Genomic DNA, 17,606 nt, shown 5'->3' with positions numbered 1-17,606 from the left:
TAGATAGCATCCACCCAGGCATGCCTATCTTCCAACTCCCCTAGGGGACAGCGAAGGAGATCCTATTGGGCAAATGACCTTGAGAGACAAACAGGCACTTAGGAAGGGTCTGCACCTAGAACTGCCAATTTCTTCCACCAACTCAGTGGAAAGGCCACTTGCTACTTGTGTAAACTTTGGGCAAAGGAAAAGCCTCTGATATCTTCCTCATAGAATCATCATGGAGATTAAATCCACCATCTGCAAAAGCCTACTGTCCAGGACACTTAGGACTTGCAAATGGTAACTTTAGGCAGAGGTGTATGAGGTAGCACTGAATTAACTGCTTACAACCAATCACCAACTGGGACAGGGAAATCTTTTCCTTGTATGGAGATTTTATCATATGGGAATTTGAACTAAATAGAGATCAGACATGCAGGAAATGGTCCTCAGTTGGAAATCCTTACATGTGGCCCCATGCTGCCTAAGGCAGGCTTACCAAGCATAGGAAGGGGGTCCCTCCTTGGCTCCCACAGTAACCATTAAAAAGCTGCCCCGGCTGTCTGTCTAGCTTAATTATGCTCCAGTAATCCTGACAAGACTGGCTGAGCTTTGCTGTAAATCATGGCAGTGGAAATCCTAAAATAAAAGCAAGATTAATGATATGACCTCAATCTTGGCATGAAGGTCCATTAATTGGAAATTATGGACTTAATTGAATTCTGAGCATAACACTGGCAGCTGGATTACATTTTCTGAGAACTGTTTCTTCACCCACAGGAAGATAACTGAAATACACCAGTGACAACTAAGCCAAACACTGGGTGTTGCTTAGGAGACAGAGAGATAATTGATTATTTTCCTGGCATGCTAGTTACCCAACCATCTGAAGTCTGAAGTCAGCTTTGGTGGAGCCGCCGCCATACTTTCTACCACCTTCCCTGTCTTCCATATGCTCAGGGGTCCCATGTAACCTCCCTGGACCTCAATTTTGAGATAATAATTTTAACTGCAATACACACACACACACACACACACACACACACATATGTACATAAGAAATGCTCGGTAAGAAGTGCCATTATCATCATGCTATCTCTGCCATCATTCACTACAATAAGGAGCCTGGAGGGGGAAAGAGGACAGGAAAGAGCCATGTTGCTTCTCTTCTGCAGGTGGCAGAAATGGCACCACAAACAGCACAGACAAGTCACTGTACACCCAGGGCCTTCCTGCATTCAGGGTGGCGTCTGTCTCTGCTTGGCATCTGGCAGACGCAGATTCTTGCATGTCTCTTCTATTTCCTGCAGTCTGGTCTGCATGAGTCCATCTGCTCTTGGGACAAAGACTGACAGGCATGAATCCTCACCCGATACAGAGAGATGGGAACTAGTCTCCTCTGTAGAAGAGAAAGAGGGGACTCTGAGATGGTAACTAAAGCGTCAAAGGCACAAGCTGTGGTGTGTGCTGGAACCAACACATACGGTTTCTCAGGCCATTGGGAGGATGGAGAGGGTGTGTTAATAGAGTGGGAGGTGAGACTAGGAAGGGAGTGACCTGCAAGTCCCCAGAGGTTTGAAGGTCAAAGCAACCACTCCTGCAAAGGGGTGGACCATTGTTTAGAATTACTGGGAGGAGTGGGGGAAATGCTTTTGCTGCAGTTGCAACAAGACATATTGAGAATGAGCAAGAAGAGCTTAGTGAGAACAGAGACGATGCTTAATTTTTATCTGTACCATGCACCCAGCAGGACATCTGAACATTGCAAAACAGGACACTGACTCAAGCCAAACTGAAACTGTCAAGAAATCCAGAGCCCCAGTTCACTCTAAAACTTAACTACAGTTGCTCTGAAGTGCTGCAAGGATAATGGCTGTAGCTATCACTTATTAATCACCTTCTGACTGCTGGGAACTGGTACTCTAAGCGTTATAACATTATCTCATTTAATCTTCACAGTTACATTTCCAGATAAGCTTTACTATCCCCCTTTTACACACGCGCAAACTGAGGACCCAACACACAAGTATGGTCACACAGCCAAGGCTCCTCCCCAGGTCCGTCTTCCTCGAAAGCCCATGTTCTTCTTGGCACACAGAAGAAAGGCTACCTCCTATGCATTTGTTCAAAGCTTAAGACACAAAGGAAAATGGTCAAACCAGAAAGCACTGCTAGAGAACAGAGAAGCCACATCCTGACCTGATATCTGCTCTGGTATGATCTGAGGATATCTTTTAAGACCAGACATTCAGAAGGGAAAAACTCAGAAAGATGAGGGGCTGGGGAGGCACAAATAAAGGAGAACTGCCTTCTGAGACTTTGACAGGGAAGGAAGGCCAAAGCCTTGGTGTGCTTATGGTCCCCCATAAGGCTTTGTGGTAATATAAAGGGATGTTGGCAGTGGCTTAAGATGTTCTTATCTCACATGTAGAATCTAAAAAAGCCAGGGGCACCTGGGTGGCACAGTTGGTTAAGCATCTGACTCTTGGTTTTGGCTCAAGTCATGATCTCAGGATCATGAGATAGAGCCCCGAGTCAGGTTCCATGCTCAACACAGAGTCTGCTTAAGACTCTCTCTCCCTCTGACCCTCCCCACTGCTCTCTCTCTCTCTCAAAGAAATAAACCTTTAAAAATAAATAAATCAATAAGAAAAAAATCCATACTCATAAAAACAGAAAACAAAATGGGATTACCAGGGCCTAGAAGGTGGGGGGATAGAAGAGATGTCATTTACAGGGTACAAAGTTGCAATAAGTAGTAAATAAGTCCTAGCGATCTAATGTGCAGTATGGTAAACACAGACAACAATATTGTCTTACAATCACCCAACAGGCTAAGAGACTAGATCATGATTATTTCAACCACAAAAAAAGAAATGATAATTATGTGACAGAACGGAGGTGCAATCGCTGTAATGTCATTCATGCTACAATATATAAATGTATCGAATCAATGCATTATCTATGTTCAATTTACATATTGTTATATGTCAAATACATTTCAATTTAAAAAACATGCACTTTCCTAAATTAGCTCTTCTTGCTGCCTAATGGCACTCACCCGACAGGCACACACAATCTTCAGGGTCAGCAGCTGCTGGGACTCTGATTCTCACGTTTGTCAGCTACACACACAAGTATTCCAGGAATGGTGGCCAGAGCACCCAAGACGGGAAAGAGCAAGAGCTCAAAGAAACAGCCTGCAATCATGCTTTCCATCTTCCACCAAAGAACCATTCTACAGACCTTGCAGACCTGCCCATTGTCAAGGCCCTTTGAGAAAAGCACATTAGTGCTAACAAACCCAGGGTCACAGCCCTGTGAGAAGGCTATGGCTGAGAGAGATAACGAATCATTAGCAGTGCCTGGTATCCCTCTGTGCCTTTTAGATCCCAGATAATATGATCAGAGCTCACAGGCTCTGAGATTTCAAAGAGGAGCACCGACAACCACAAAAAAGAGTCTTGGTGAAGGAGGGACAATATGAGAGGCTGAAAGCGGGTGGCCTACCATCATGAACAATGTGTCCTCTACAAAACCCAAAAAACGGTCTAAGTGTGGGTCAGGGGATGCATTATCAAGGTTTGGTGCCCTTCTCTAAAAGGAAGAAAGGAGATTACAGCCAACTTACACAGAACCGTTATACATGATGGAAAAGGGTGATTGATAAAGCTTTTTGTTATCTGATGTCGGTCCCCACCTGACCCCTCAAGAAAGCCTATCTGTGTATAGCATAAGTGTACATGCAAATGGGACAGCCCTGGGGGAACTGACCTCACTGGGCTTCCCCTATGTGCCAGGTTTAAGCCACATGCTTCACACACACCAATTCATTTCACCCTTACAATGATCCCACAAAAAAGGCTGAAATAGCCCTATTTTACAGGTACTGAGATGAGGCTCTGAGAAGTTACATAACCTGAGAAGCCTAGTAAGCTGTAGTAAGGTGCTCCCAGGATTAACTGTCAGGTCTAGCTCTGAGAAACCACAGGTGCGAGCCTACTGCACTAAAACAGCCTGGGGTGCCTGCTAGAAATGCAGATCTCCGTATTCTTTCTGGATGGGAATCTCTGAGGGTGGGGCCCAGAGTCTGCAGCACTCAACCTCAGCCCCCCGCCCCCCAGGAGCTTCTGATACACAAGCAAGTCTACCAACACAGACACAGCCCTGGGCCAAACTTCCTCACTGAAGATAAGAAGCTTTAAATGAAGGTGGGGTTGGGGGAGAGGGAGGGAGGTAGGGAGAAAGGCAAGAAGAGAGGGGGAGAGAAAGTGAGGGGGGAAGGTGGGAGAGAGACAGGGAGAGAAGGAGGGAGAAACGGAGGGGAGAGGAGCTATCATTTACTGAGTATTTTTTATCTGCCAGGCGCTTCATATATGCTACCAGACCTGAAACCTTGCAACAACTTGCCGAAGGGGATGATATTATTACACCCACTTCACAGAGGAAGCAAATGAGGCTCATTCAAGTTAAATAATGTGGGGGGAGGTGCCTGGGTGGCTCAGTCCGTTAAGCATCTGCTCTCAGGGTCCTGGGATCAAGCCCCACCCACATCAGGCTCGCTGCTCTGCAGGGAGTCTGCTTCTCCCTCTGCCCCTCCCCCACACTCAAGCATGCACACTCGCCCACTCTCCCTCCTCATTCATTTTCTCTCAAATAAATAAAATCTTTAAAAATTTATTTTAAAAAATCTTTAAAAAATAAAGTTAAGTAAGTGGTAAAAGTCACACACCTAACAAACAACAGCCTAAGAACATGCCTCAGGTCTACCCAGCTCTCAATCCCAGGTCCTTTTCCAACCACATTCTTCATTTCCCCTGTTTCTGAGAGTAGAGGTCTCTGCAATCGCCAACAGTGCTTGGGTGAGGTCCATCGGAAAAGGAGTCCAGACGACCTGGCCCAGCACAGATCAGGCAGCACAGATGGCTGTGTCCTGGGCCCTCCCAACTATTCCCTCAGCAGCCCCTGTCACTGGGCCCTTCCCAGGAGTAGAAGCCTGGGCTGGGCGAGGTCCACGCTGGGGGCCACTCCCTCACCGGCCTGAACATGGGCACTTGGGAATCTGTATTTTCTGGCTGTGGAGGAGAACCAGGGGAGTTCAAGTTCCAAATACCAGGGTGCCCTGAAGCAGACGGCGTATTCTCTCTGGGCAAAGTCACTTCCTCTGTAAAATGAGGAAGTGGAATTAGCTACTCCTTCAGGTCCTGTAACACTGGTGACTCGGTAATTCACAGACACTCCAACGGGAGTGTGCAGTTGTAATGTAGGCAATTTACCACAGGGTGAGGGATGGCTGGGACCCTATGAAATTGGACATGGTGCTGAAGTTCAACTGCCACCATAGGCGGCATTGGTCAAACAAAGACATTCAGGTCTCCATCTGTGGCTCCTGTCTTCTATTTCTGCCTAGGAGGCCCTGGTGGGGGCTGTTATGTAACAGATGGGGCAGCTGCGAGCTCCCTCTGTCCTCTTCCCTGGACTTGGCCCTCATCTCGAACTGACTGACCACTCCCTTGGTGCCCTTTTTTGTAACCTTTAAACATCTGCATCTTGCCTTTTTAACTGACTGTGAGGTCCTAGCAGTCCCGCCGGGTGGGTCAGACAGACTGCATACACAGCACGGAGCAGGGAGCCACGGGCACAGTGGTATTTCGAGTTCCAGCATTCTGCTAGTAAAAATAAACAGGAACAACATCAGCCAATATTTGAGTGCCTACTGTGTGTCAGGGGTTATTGTAAATGCTTTACAACCCCAGGAGGTATCTAATATTATCATCTTGCGTTTTGTGGACACAGATGACAGGGGCTCTGTTACTCGCTGAGGTCACACAGTTAATAAAGGCAAAGTGCCGGCCGTCTCTCACAACCATTTCTTGAATGAATACACCTCGATCCAGTTCTAAACAACTGGTGCGGCTGTGTGCCTTTGGCATCAAACAGACCCGGGTCCAAACTCCAGCTCAGCAATTTACTAGCTATTCCTTTAAAGAAGTACTTGAACCTTTCTGTGCCTCAGTTTCCTCATCTGTAGAATGCGATAATATCTACCTTGTGGAGTTATTCTGAAAATCAGAGATAAATACCTATAAAAGAACCTAGTGCTGTGCCTGGCCTACTCATCTACTCACATATTTACTGAGTTGCTACTTAGTAAAAGGCTTTGTGCTGGGTGGTAGGAAAACAGCATGATCCTGCCCTCAAGCTGCTCCCAGTCTACTGACCAGGTAAACATAAACAAAAGGAGTATATATCACATGGGAAGGACAGCGTTACACGTAAGATATCAGAGGAACATAGAGAAGTGCACCTGAGGGCAAGGAAAGGCGAGTAGAGTCTGTAAGGATAGTGAGGCTAACAGGACTGACCGGGACAGATGGTGGGAGGTCTCTCAAGGCTGGGTTATTGCATTTTATCCATCAATTAAGCAATACCTCTAGGTTATTAGCTTTGGCCCTATTCTCATATTTCACATTCCATTTTCAGAAAATACTATCTGTGCTACCTTCAAATTTTATCCAGAATCCAAAATGTGTGTAGAACTCTTACTTATCTAAAACAGAGTGGAGGGATGTGGGGGAAAACATCTATATATAATGACTACACACACACACACACACACACTCTCTCTCTCTCTCTCTCTCATACTTGCAAAGTGAAAAGATAAACTCAAAACTACTTATGCAGCAGGGGAGAGGGTCTAGAGAGGGAGCAGGGACAGAAGCTGAAGTTCTTTGAATACAGCCTGTCTGATAGGTTTGAATTTGGAACTATGTAAATCTATAATTTCAAACATCCATTTAAAAGCAACCTAGTGAGAGCACTAGGTTTCAAACTGATGATATAACCACACAGAGAGAAACTATCTCAAGTAGCTTTAGGACACAAAGTAACTCTCCTAAAGTGAAATATATCCAGACCAAAACACAAAACAAAACAACCAAACAACCAAAAAATGTTGTAACCTTAAACTAGTTTGGTGGTAGTGTTGGTATTATTATTCTGTGACTCTGTACTACGGCAAAAGGCAAATAAGTCATTATATTGGTATAATTGAAAACTGGAAATTTTGGAATGGGAGAAAAGAGATACAGATATAAGAGATTCCAAAGTGAAAGACTGATGGAATTAAGTAAAAATCCCACATTCCTGAACTTGAGTTATAAGTATCATAATGAATCCATGATGTATTTTATCTTTTAATGTGTTTCTAACTCTGTCCACTGAACAGGGCTAGAAACAAAGACCAACTCAGCAGCAGTGAGCATCTTTCAGCAGTCCTGAAACATCGTTTCCCTCTAAAAAGAGCTAGGGACCTTTGAAAAATGTCTGATTAGAGATTGGAACAGAAAACGTACACAATGAGCCGGATATGTGATATCAGAAAGAAAGAAAAGAGTCAATGATCATTGTAATGTGTCAAAAAGACTCAAACACCAAGGAAGAGGCTGGCTCTGGCCAAGGATGGGTCCATTTGAGTAAGAATAACAACTGCACTACACTGAAACAAATATATGTTTACAAACATGAGTTCATAACAGTAAGATAAAGAGGGAAATAGAGAAACTTCATTAATCACCCTTGGAGAAGGCTAACGAACCAGCTCTTCATTTTTGAAAAATAAATAAAAGGAAAGAAATGAGTCTTTCCCGTCTTTGCTATATGAACTGTATTTCAGGGTAACCAAATATCTGATGAGGGGGAGTACTTATTTTATGGAAGTATTCCACTAACCGACAGAGAAGATTAATGATAAAATTTACCTTTCATGACTCCTAATAAAATAATGGAACTAGACAGTGATCAGAAAAACAGAAACAACCATGCATGACGTACCCCCAGTGGAAATACAGAACAGAATGTGTGAGACAGTCTCGCAAGGATCTAATCTGAATTTCAATCCGATCAAGCCTTTAGATCTAACTACCAGGGAACACAGGGGACAGAGAAATAAGGTGTGCAGCACAGGGATGCAGCCAGCCAGCAAAACCCAGCTGTGGGGAAAAATCTACAGCACAGACAACCCGATTTTCTCAACAAAGATATTACAAGGGTACAAAACAAGAGATGGACAGGAAATTTCAGAAGATAAAGAAAATTAAGACGCCAACCAACTTCAATGCATGAACATTTTTGGATCCTTGTTCTAACAGACTACAAAAAGGAAAAAATAAAACTAACTTAAAAGAATTGGGAAATTTTGAACACAATGGGTAGTTGATGATATTATGGAATTACTATTCATGTTCTACATGGAAGGAGGATATGGTGATAATGTTTTTAAAGGAAGACCTTGTATTTTGGAGACCTATTGACATATTAAAAGATGAAATCATATTATGGCTGGGATTTGTATCACAATAATCTAGAAGGGCAGGTAGAGGTACAAAAGAAATGAGATTGATCCCCAGTTGAAAATTGTTGAAGCTAAGTGATAGGGACATATGTTTCTGCTTTCTACTTGTGTTGTTTCCCCTTCCTACTCTCATATATATTTAAAATTAGAAAGGTTTATGTATTTACATATTATACACACTATATGCCATAATTATAATGCAATATTCTATGTACACACATACATATAGATAAAATCCACCTCTCCTCCCTAACCTCTGGCCACCAACCAGAGATGTAAGTCACGATCATTTCTCACCTGAATTATCAGCAGCCGCCTCTTAACTGGTGTCTCTGCCTTTACCCTTGCCTCCCTGCAGTCTGTTACATTAAGAGCATTGAAAGTGTTCTAAGAAATAAGGCAAATTATGTTGCTTAAAATCTTCCACTAGTTTCCCACCCCACTTAGAGTAAAAACCAAAACTCTTGATATGGTCTACAAGGCTCTGTAGGAGTCAAGTTCTTTATACGTTTCTGGCTTTTTCTCTCCAACCGTTCCTTCAGTGTCTTTTCTGCAGCTGCACTGTGCCTCTAGTCAACATATTGCTAGCTGTCTTGGGGCCTTGGCACTTGCCTTCCCACTCTTCCCCCAGATATGCACAGGGCTTGCTTCCTCACTTCCTACAAGTCTCTACTTAAATGTTCCTTTTTCCGAGAGGCTTTCCAGATCACCCTATATAAAAAGCAGCACCCCCAGGCTCCCTATTCTGGTTTATTTTTCTCCATGGTATATTTTTATCTTTTTTTTTTCTTGTCTGCACTTACCAGAAAAGGAGCTGCATTAAAGGATAGACACAGTTTTGTTTTGGGCACTGTTATTTCCAAAAGTGTCTGGCTCCATAAACATTGTGAATTTTGTTTTTAAATTTTGAACTATAAACTAGTCAGCAATACTTCAGAGTGTTGAGCATAGGATGGTGGGGTAGTTACGAAACACACTATGGAATGTTTGTATGCCCCTTTAAGACACTTGAATTCTGTCTTGCAGGTGATATATATATAACATTACATTATATTATATTATATATATATATAATTTATATATAAATTATATATAACAGGCCTTCAAATTTTAGTGATAATCATTCTTACCACCTTTGCTATTATCTTAAAGGAAACATATGTGTTTTGGTATTTATATTGGTATTTCTAATATATATTTATATATATTAGAAGGTCTATCACCTTCTAAAAGAGCTGAACCACTGTACTTCTGGCTAGCCACTTAAGACATGTGTTTCCTCCTGGATTAGAATACAATGTCCCTGCATAAGGAGATATGGACACACACAAATAAGGCAATTACTCATGCATAAGGTTCTTTGAATAAAAAAGTCCCAACCAGGGGCATTAGAAGCTTGGGGTAGGAATGGTTATTTGGAAAGGATCTGTTCAAGAATCAACATATCTCTTTTGTTGATTGACCACAAAAGCCCAAAGGTTTTATTGCAAAAATGGGTGAATACAAAGAGATCTGAGAGGCACCTTGTCTCCTCCCCCTGTTTGTCCAGACAAACACCAAGTCCATCACAACTTCTACAAACCCACAGCTAGCTAGTGCCTTAGTTCAGGCTGCTTCCCTCTGCAGCCTAAGTGTCCTACTAAGCAGTCTCCCTATAGCCAGTCTGGAGCCCTTCCAGTCCTCTCCAGAAAGACGTCATTAAAATACACACTTAACCTTATCAAGCCCTTCACAGAAACTTCCAGGGACTCCAGTCAACAGTGTCTGCTGTTAGGCTACTTCTAACATGATAAAAGGCTCATACAACCTGGGTGTAGCTTACCTCCTGTGTTCCTCCCTAGTTCGCCCACTCCCTGCTCCAGCCCCAGGAAACCACCATAGCCCACACTCTGGTTTCCTCCTGAACTGTGTACATGTTTTTCTAGGCTTCCTGAGCTGCTGAAGAGTATCTTTGCCGTCTTCTCTCCAGCAACAATTCTGCATATGTTACATTTTGTGTTTTATCCCAAGAAAAGTGATGCTAAGAGACACCACGTGATTTACCACCTTGCCAGAGGCTGTCAGGCTTTAGGGTTTTGTAGTCTATGTTCTTCTAGTTCTTTGTCAAACACAGTTACATCTTATGTTCAGAATCTTCATGTCTGCCTAGAAAATTCTGCAAGTATAAGCTCATCTGGGAGTCTTCTTTTTCTTTTGATACAGTTTTTTTATGAAATTCTTCATTTTTTTCTAATTTTTTATTATGTTATGTTAGTCACCATACAGTACTTCATTAGTTTTTGATATAGTGTTCCATGATTCCTTGCTTATGTATAGCACCCAGTGCACCATGCAATACGTGCCCTCCTTAGTACCCATCACTGAGCCTGCCCATCCCCCTACCCCCGCTCCCCACTGAATGGCCCTCTCTCAAAGCAGGGATAAATTAACCTAACAACAAAATTGTCATCTTTTTCGCAATGATCTAGTTCAAGAAATTCAAAATGGATCTTTGAAGGAATTTCTTACAATGAGTGAATCAGATATGGACATGGCTATAGCCTTGGTTACTTTGTGAAATAGTTTAGTCTTATTCATATTTATGCTTCTTCTAAAAAAGGTCACGCAGTTTTCTTTTTTTCCTTGAAGCCATCTCCTACTCAGCATCATGGCCTCCCTCAGACCTCTGGTGAAGCCGAAGATCATTCAAAAAAGGAGCAAGAAGTTCACCTGGCACCATTCAGACTGATACTAATCACAACTGGGGAAACCCAGAGACATCGACACTAGGGTGCACAGAAGATTCAAGGGCCAGATCTTGATGCCCAACACTGGTTATGAGAGCAGCAAGATAACAAATCACCCGCTAACCAGAGGCATCCGTAAGTTCCTAGTCCATGATGTCCAAGATCTTCAAGTACTGCTGATGTGCAACAAATCTCACTGTGCAGAGATCGCTCACAATGTTTCCTCCAAGAACCACAGAGCCATTGTGGAAAGAACAGTCAGCTGGCCATCAGAGTCACCAATCCTAATGCCAGGCTGTGCAGTGAAGAAAATGAATAGACAGACAGCTTATGTACACATTGTATTTGTGTTAATAAAACCATAAAACTACCCAAAAAAATAAAAATAAAATACCAAAATGAAAAAGGTCAGCAGATTATTGACAAACTCTTAATAAGTAATTCTCCAGGCTCTTGCCTTTAATGTGAAATGATCAAATACAAGGTAATATTAAAGATCAAAGCTTGGGAAAAATCAGATAGTCTGAAGGAATTAAGGACTCAGGGACATTACAGAAAGTGTTACTAAGGTTAGTACAGAACAATTTGCAGCTATTTCCTTAATACATTTGAAACAATATTCATGGAAGAAAAAAACCCTTAAGCCATTGTCCTAAAGGTGGCACTGATTCTTTTATTTTTTTTCTTTAAAGATTTTAAACTACTAGAATTTGTACCTCTGAGTACAAGATCTGGGTTGTAGTCCTGATTCTGTCACCTGTTAGCTATGTTACAACTTTGGGCAAGACACTTACCCCTTTGAGCCTCACTTTCCTCAGCCACAAAATGAAGATAATCATACTCAGCTCACAATGCAGTTGTAAAAATAAAGTAAAATGATTTCCAAGGAAGCCCTTCATAAACTAAAAATAAGGCACCGATGGTTTGTACTCGAGGCCAACGCCAAAGAGAAATGTGATTAGAAGACAAAGCTCTTCCCAGAACTTCAGTTCTCCACCTAAGAGTCCATTTATTTCATAAAGCTGTTATTTTGATTGTCATTGGAAGTACATCAAAGGGATTTCTGCTGAGCCTGGGCAAATAATAAGTCCAGAATGTACTATCAAATTCCCACAATTAATTATAGGCCTTGTAATCTTTGTGCTTTCTTTTTTTTTTTTTAAGATCCTTTTGGTATTTTACAAACCTTAATATTAATAGCTGAATTAACATTAGATTAAGAAACGAAGTGCCCAAACTAGAACCATGTGCAAATCTGCTACCAATGGATGGACTATTGCCAGTAGATGCACATCTGTGAGGCTCCAGTCACTGTAAATAAAAAGAATCTGCCATTGTTTTCAGGGCAGCTCAGTACCTCTACCGACAGAACACCCTTTGAGTAACCTCCACTTCTCTATAAATCCCAGGTTTGAGACACTGGCGTAAACAGGTTTTCAACCCTTTACATGCTTAAATGGATTTTAAGAGGAAAGAAGATATAAACATCTTTAGACACCAGTGCTAATTTCAAAACATCACTGCTTTCTATGTTCAAAGGCTGAGGAAGATTTCTGAAGAATTCAGAAAGGCACATTGCTCATATACCCACTTCCAAAGTGAGTTTAATGACACAAAGGAGAACAACACTTCATCAAGGAAGTTGTTGATCACTCTTCCAAAGATACCTAAGGAGAACTTGACCAGCATGATGGCATTTATCCCAACATCACTGAGGTCTGCCCCCAAACAGCCATTGATTCTCCACTAGGGGCGGAGGTACCCTAACAATGAGCTTCTCTCTCCCCTTCTGTAACAAACAGGCTCTAAAATATATGAGGCTCGAACATGACCTTGGTTTATTTCTTGCCTCTTTTCCAATTTTCCCCATCCAGGGCATCCGTTTTTGCTTTTCCTTTGTTAGGAGCCTCTTCCTGACTCTCTGCGTGATTGATTCCTTCTCCTTGGTCCTCTCAGACCAACGTGGGTCAAATCCTAGCTTTACCATAGGCAATCAATCCTATAATCTCTGCACCTCAGTTACCTCACACAGAAGAAAATATCCCAACGAGCACTGCTGACAGCAAGATGGATCACTGGAACAAGAGCCTTTGCCAATTTGGTCACCAATTTTTTTTTCTTTCCTGAGTTCAGACTCAGCAAACACGATGTAAGACCCATCCCTTCAACTTGGGGCTCATAACCTATTTAAAACAACACTTCCTGCTCAGGTTATACTTAGAAGTATCTGATGATTATGAAGAACATGAGAGGGCTTTATGAAGTGTTAATGAGCAACTCTGCTTTGCCTGGCATCAAAGTGGAGAGGGCAATGACCTTGGGCCACCAGCACACCGTGATAGGTAGCAGTTTTACTGCATATTTGCCATGTGACCTTGGGGAAGTTACTTCATCTCTCTGAAAATGTGATCTATAAATTAGGGATTAATAAAAGTACATGCCTCCCAAAATTCCTCTGAGAACCAAGTAAGATAATGCATGTTAGGCATGTTAAGTTCAAATAATGACAGGTATTTCTATCATTGTCCTCAGTCCTCACCAAGGACTGAGTTTCAGTCTTTCATGAAATCTTGAGAATTTCTCTTAACTCCCCTGGGAGTGGGGGAGGGGGTCCTGCTTTGCCATCTTTCCTAGAAATGTAACATTATAAGCCTGGGAGGCTAGTAACTATAGAGCATCAACCTGGGGCTTGTTTTCCTAGAGCTGAAACATGACGAAGGCTGTGACAGACATGGTTATTTGTTAAACAATATTCATTTTCCTCTCCTCCTTCCTTAGTAATATGTTTTAGCAGATCATGGGGCCTCCCAAAATAAGACTATATTTCCATGCTTCCCTTCAGCAAGGTGCAACCATGTGATTAAGTTTCAACCAACAGGAGGTGAGTGGAAATGAGAATATAACTCCCAGGGTGCTTCTTAGAGGGAAGAAGTATGCTGGAAAACAAATATGTTGGTTGCCATCTTGAATAAGGAGTAAGAGAGTAATCCTAAGGAACATAAAGCAATAAGAGAGAAGAGCCTGGGACTGTCATTATTTCAGAGTTGCCATTCCAGATCAGGCTTTTACAAGAGCAAGAAATTAAGTTTCCATCAGTTTAGGCCATAGTTATGATGGCCTTTATTACAAGCAGCCAAACTATAGCTTCACAAATACTGTAGAGTTAGAAGAAAGGCAGAATGTGGTAGAGGGTTACAACATGTCCCTGGCGCAACATTCGTGCATGATATTTTCACATAAAGCATTTTTGCCAGACTTCTTTGCTCCAAACATTTTTGCTGCAAACATTTCTCAGTGGCAAAGATGTTTACCGCAAAAGTAACCCACATAGTAGGTTCTCATCATCACTTGCAGAATTAATCCTCAGAGTTCTAGGCAATCAACCCAAATTTGGAATATCAAGGTCAGCTCCAGAAACAAGAGGACAGTGGTCAGCTGGAGAGCGTCCACAGGACAATGAGTAGGGCAACGAAAGGTCAGAAAAACCCATCTCAGGAGGAAAGACTGTAAGATCGAGAAGGAGAAAGGTAAGCCAGAGCAACAGAATTAAATTTCAAGTAACTCAAGTGTAGTAAGTTGAACAGGGCTCCTCTCTTTGCACTCTATAGTTTCCTCATCTGTAACAAATAACACCAGAAAATCACTAAAATCCCTTCTAGGTATACCACAAGGGGTCTACAGATTCAGAGGAATTTATGTTGCACCACAGGACAGAACTACAACCCTCCTATATATAGCACTGTGACAGTGAAGGACAGATTTCCATTGAACATCAGAGACAAGTTCCTAGCAATGTTTCCTGTTCAGCACTAGAATGGCTGCCATCCAAAGTCCAAAATTACATGACTAGAAGGGTTCAGTCTGAGCCTAGACAGGTTTCCAGAGAAAGTGCTGAGTTGGAGGAGGACCACGAAGTTCAAACAGACTCAGCCCCTTCTTACAGACTGGTAGGGAAAGCGGGATTTATTATAGACAGTCCTGGATTTCAATCCACTTCTGCCACTTACTTGGATACATGATCCTGGACAAGTTATTCACCTTTTTTTGAGTCTGTTTCCTCATTTTAGAAATGGGTATAGCAAGACATAACTTAAAGTATATTGTATTAAAAGAGATAATGCATGGCAAGCATATGGCACAGTGTTGGGCCATAGCTGTTGATAGCAGTCATCATCAACATCGCATGAGCTTTAGAAATGGAGCAGGAATGGGGCACCTGGGTGGCTCAGTAGGTTGGGCCTCTGCCTTTGGTTCAGGTTGTAATCTCAGGGTCCTGGAATTGAGCCCCACCTCAGGCTCTCTGCATAGCAGGGAGCTTGCTTCCTCCTCTCCCTCTGCCTGCTTCTCTGCCTACTTGTGATTTCTCTCTTTAAGAAAGAAAGAAAGAAAGAAAGAAAGAAAGAAAGAAAGAAAGAAAGAAAGAAAGAAATGGAGGAGGAAAAGAAAAAAATGTGAGCAGCTGAGAAGATGGGAGTTAGTCATCCTGATGAAAGCACCAGTAGGTAGAGGCTGGAATTTGTGGCCTGGGCACATAGTTGCACAGCAAAAGTTCACCAGGGCTTGCTACATCTATGCTGTGACATGCAAGTATGATCAACAGCAGTGCAGAGAATAGGAGAGGAAGGGAAGCTGGTAGTTGGAGGCTCATCAGAAACTGAGAAAGAACTCTTAACCCAGACCTCACCCACCCATCCAATATTTATTGGTTATGCAAGCAATTATAACATGGTAAAAGTGTCACAAGGAGTTAAACACAAAGTATGATCAAGGCACAGAGGAGAACCATCTGACCCAGATTTAGAGGGCCAGATAAGGGTTTCCACAGAAAATGATAGCTAACTCAAGACGGACGTTACTGAGAAAAGGTGTTGGGGACAAAAAAAATAGAAAGAGCCTATGATATACGTTCAAAGGAGGGTAGAGAATCATAAAACCTTTCCTACTTCCCCTCTAAAATTCCCATATTCCGCTAATTGTTCTACTCTAAGGTTCTACAATTATGGCTTCAGATGAAAAAACAAAATAAGATTAATGTCCTGCTCATGTGACTTCATTACATTTCTGAAAGAATAGTGGTGGGTGGGCGTGAAGTGGTTGTAAAAGGACAGCATGAGGGCTCCCTGTGCTACTGTAGGAACTGTGGTACTGAATCCATGAATCCACACAGCTGATAAATAGCACAGGACAGACACACGCACATACATGACCCAGGGAAATACAAGGTGGGATGTATCCATGTCAGTATCTCAGCTACGATATTATACTATGGTTTTAGAGAATATTACCACTGGGAGAAAGGGGCAACATTTACAAGGATCTCACTGTATTGCTTCTTACAACTGCATGTGAATCTATAATTACTCCCATTACAAATTACGGTTATAAAAGTAGCAACAAAAAAGAATATAGTTATAAAAAATTGTAGTTATGAAATTTATTATTGAAACTTTAGCAAAACATCTAAAAAATAAAATGTTGGAATTACTGGTACCCTCTGACCCAAAAAACTTTTGTAATATTTTGATCTAGTTCTTTCATTTTTAGACTAGTAGATGTTATTACAATGATTTTTATCTCTCTATATAAAAATATATCCATATTTATATAGTTTGATTTAGCATAGTTTATTCCTTGTTTATCCCACAAATTTTCTATTTCAAAGATTATAGTAAATACCATTATAGTAAAAAATTCCTCAACATTTATTTTTGGATGGCTACTTAGTAATACCATATAGGCATATCATAATTATCTGAACCAATTCCCTTATTTGAAACATTTTTGGCTGTTTTAAAATTTCTCCTATTAGGGTGCTGGGTGGCTCAGTGGGTTAAGTGGTTGTCTTCTGCTCAAATCATGATCTCGGGGTCCTGGGACTGAATTCCACATCAGGCTCCCTGATTAGCTGGGGGTCTGCTTCTCCCTCTCCCTCTGCCTGCTGCTCCCTCTGCTTGTGTTCTCTCTCTCTCTCTCTCTCTGTGTCAAAAAAATAAATAAATAAGATCTTTAAAATAAATAAATAAAATAAAATTTCTCCTATCATAAGTAATTCTACAATAAATTAAATCTAACTGGTTGCAAACTGTACTGAAATGAAAAAGAACAGTCCCTAGGTATTAAAATGTTAGAATTATCAAGCATTTTAGAAATCATCTGCCAAAAAAAAAATCCCTCTAAAACAAATACTCACACATAAATCATTTTATATTTATGAAAATTATTTGCCTATTCTTACTTAGGAAGTACGGACAAGGTACAATTTCAAAAGCTGTTTAAAAAAAAAAAAGCATGAGCCACTAACCTTGCTCTAAGCCATTTTTAACCTTGTAGAGTCAAGTAGAAAAAGCATCAGTGAAAAAATTATGGAGGAAAAAGGTTTTTTAGACTTTGGTACATGCCAGATATGGTTCATATTCCCATTCTCTATGACACTGGGGAAGCAGTTTTAACTAGTTTATCTCTTCATCCACAAGCGTACCTTCCTCCAAGCAAGCCCCAATAAATATTTGCTGTCTGAATGAGTGACGGGTTATTGGCACATTAGG

At 41.6% G+C, this 17,606-nt stretch overlaps 1 protein-coding gene and 1 pseudogene across 2 annotated transcripts in view; one reads left to right on the top strand and one right to left on the bottom strand.

The window, feature by feature from the left end:
• DNAJC6 (DnaJ heat shock protein family (Hsp40) member C6) overlaps positions 1–17,606 on the bottom strand; it is a 139,805-nt gene that overhangs the window by 60,885 nt on the left and 61,314 nt on the right. The window lies entirely within an intron of this gene.
• LOC122900054 lies at positions 10,948–11,380 on the top strand (annotated as a pseudogene).

This window comes from Neovison vison, chromosome 2, assembly GCF_020171115.1.
Source record: "Neovison vison isolate M4711 chromosome 2, ASM_NN_V1, whole genome shotgun sequence".
Lineage (NCBI taxonomy): Eukaryota > Metazoa > Chordata > Mammalia > Carnivora > Mustelidae > Neogale > Neogale vison.
This window is presented reverse-complemented; position numbering and strand designations above follow the sequence as displayed.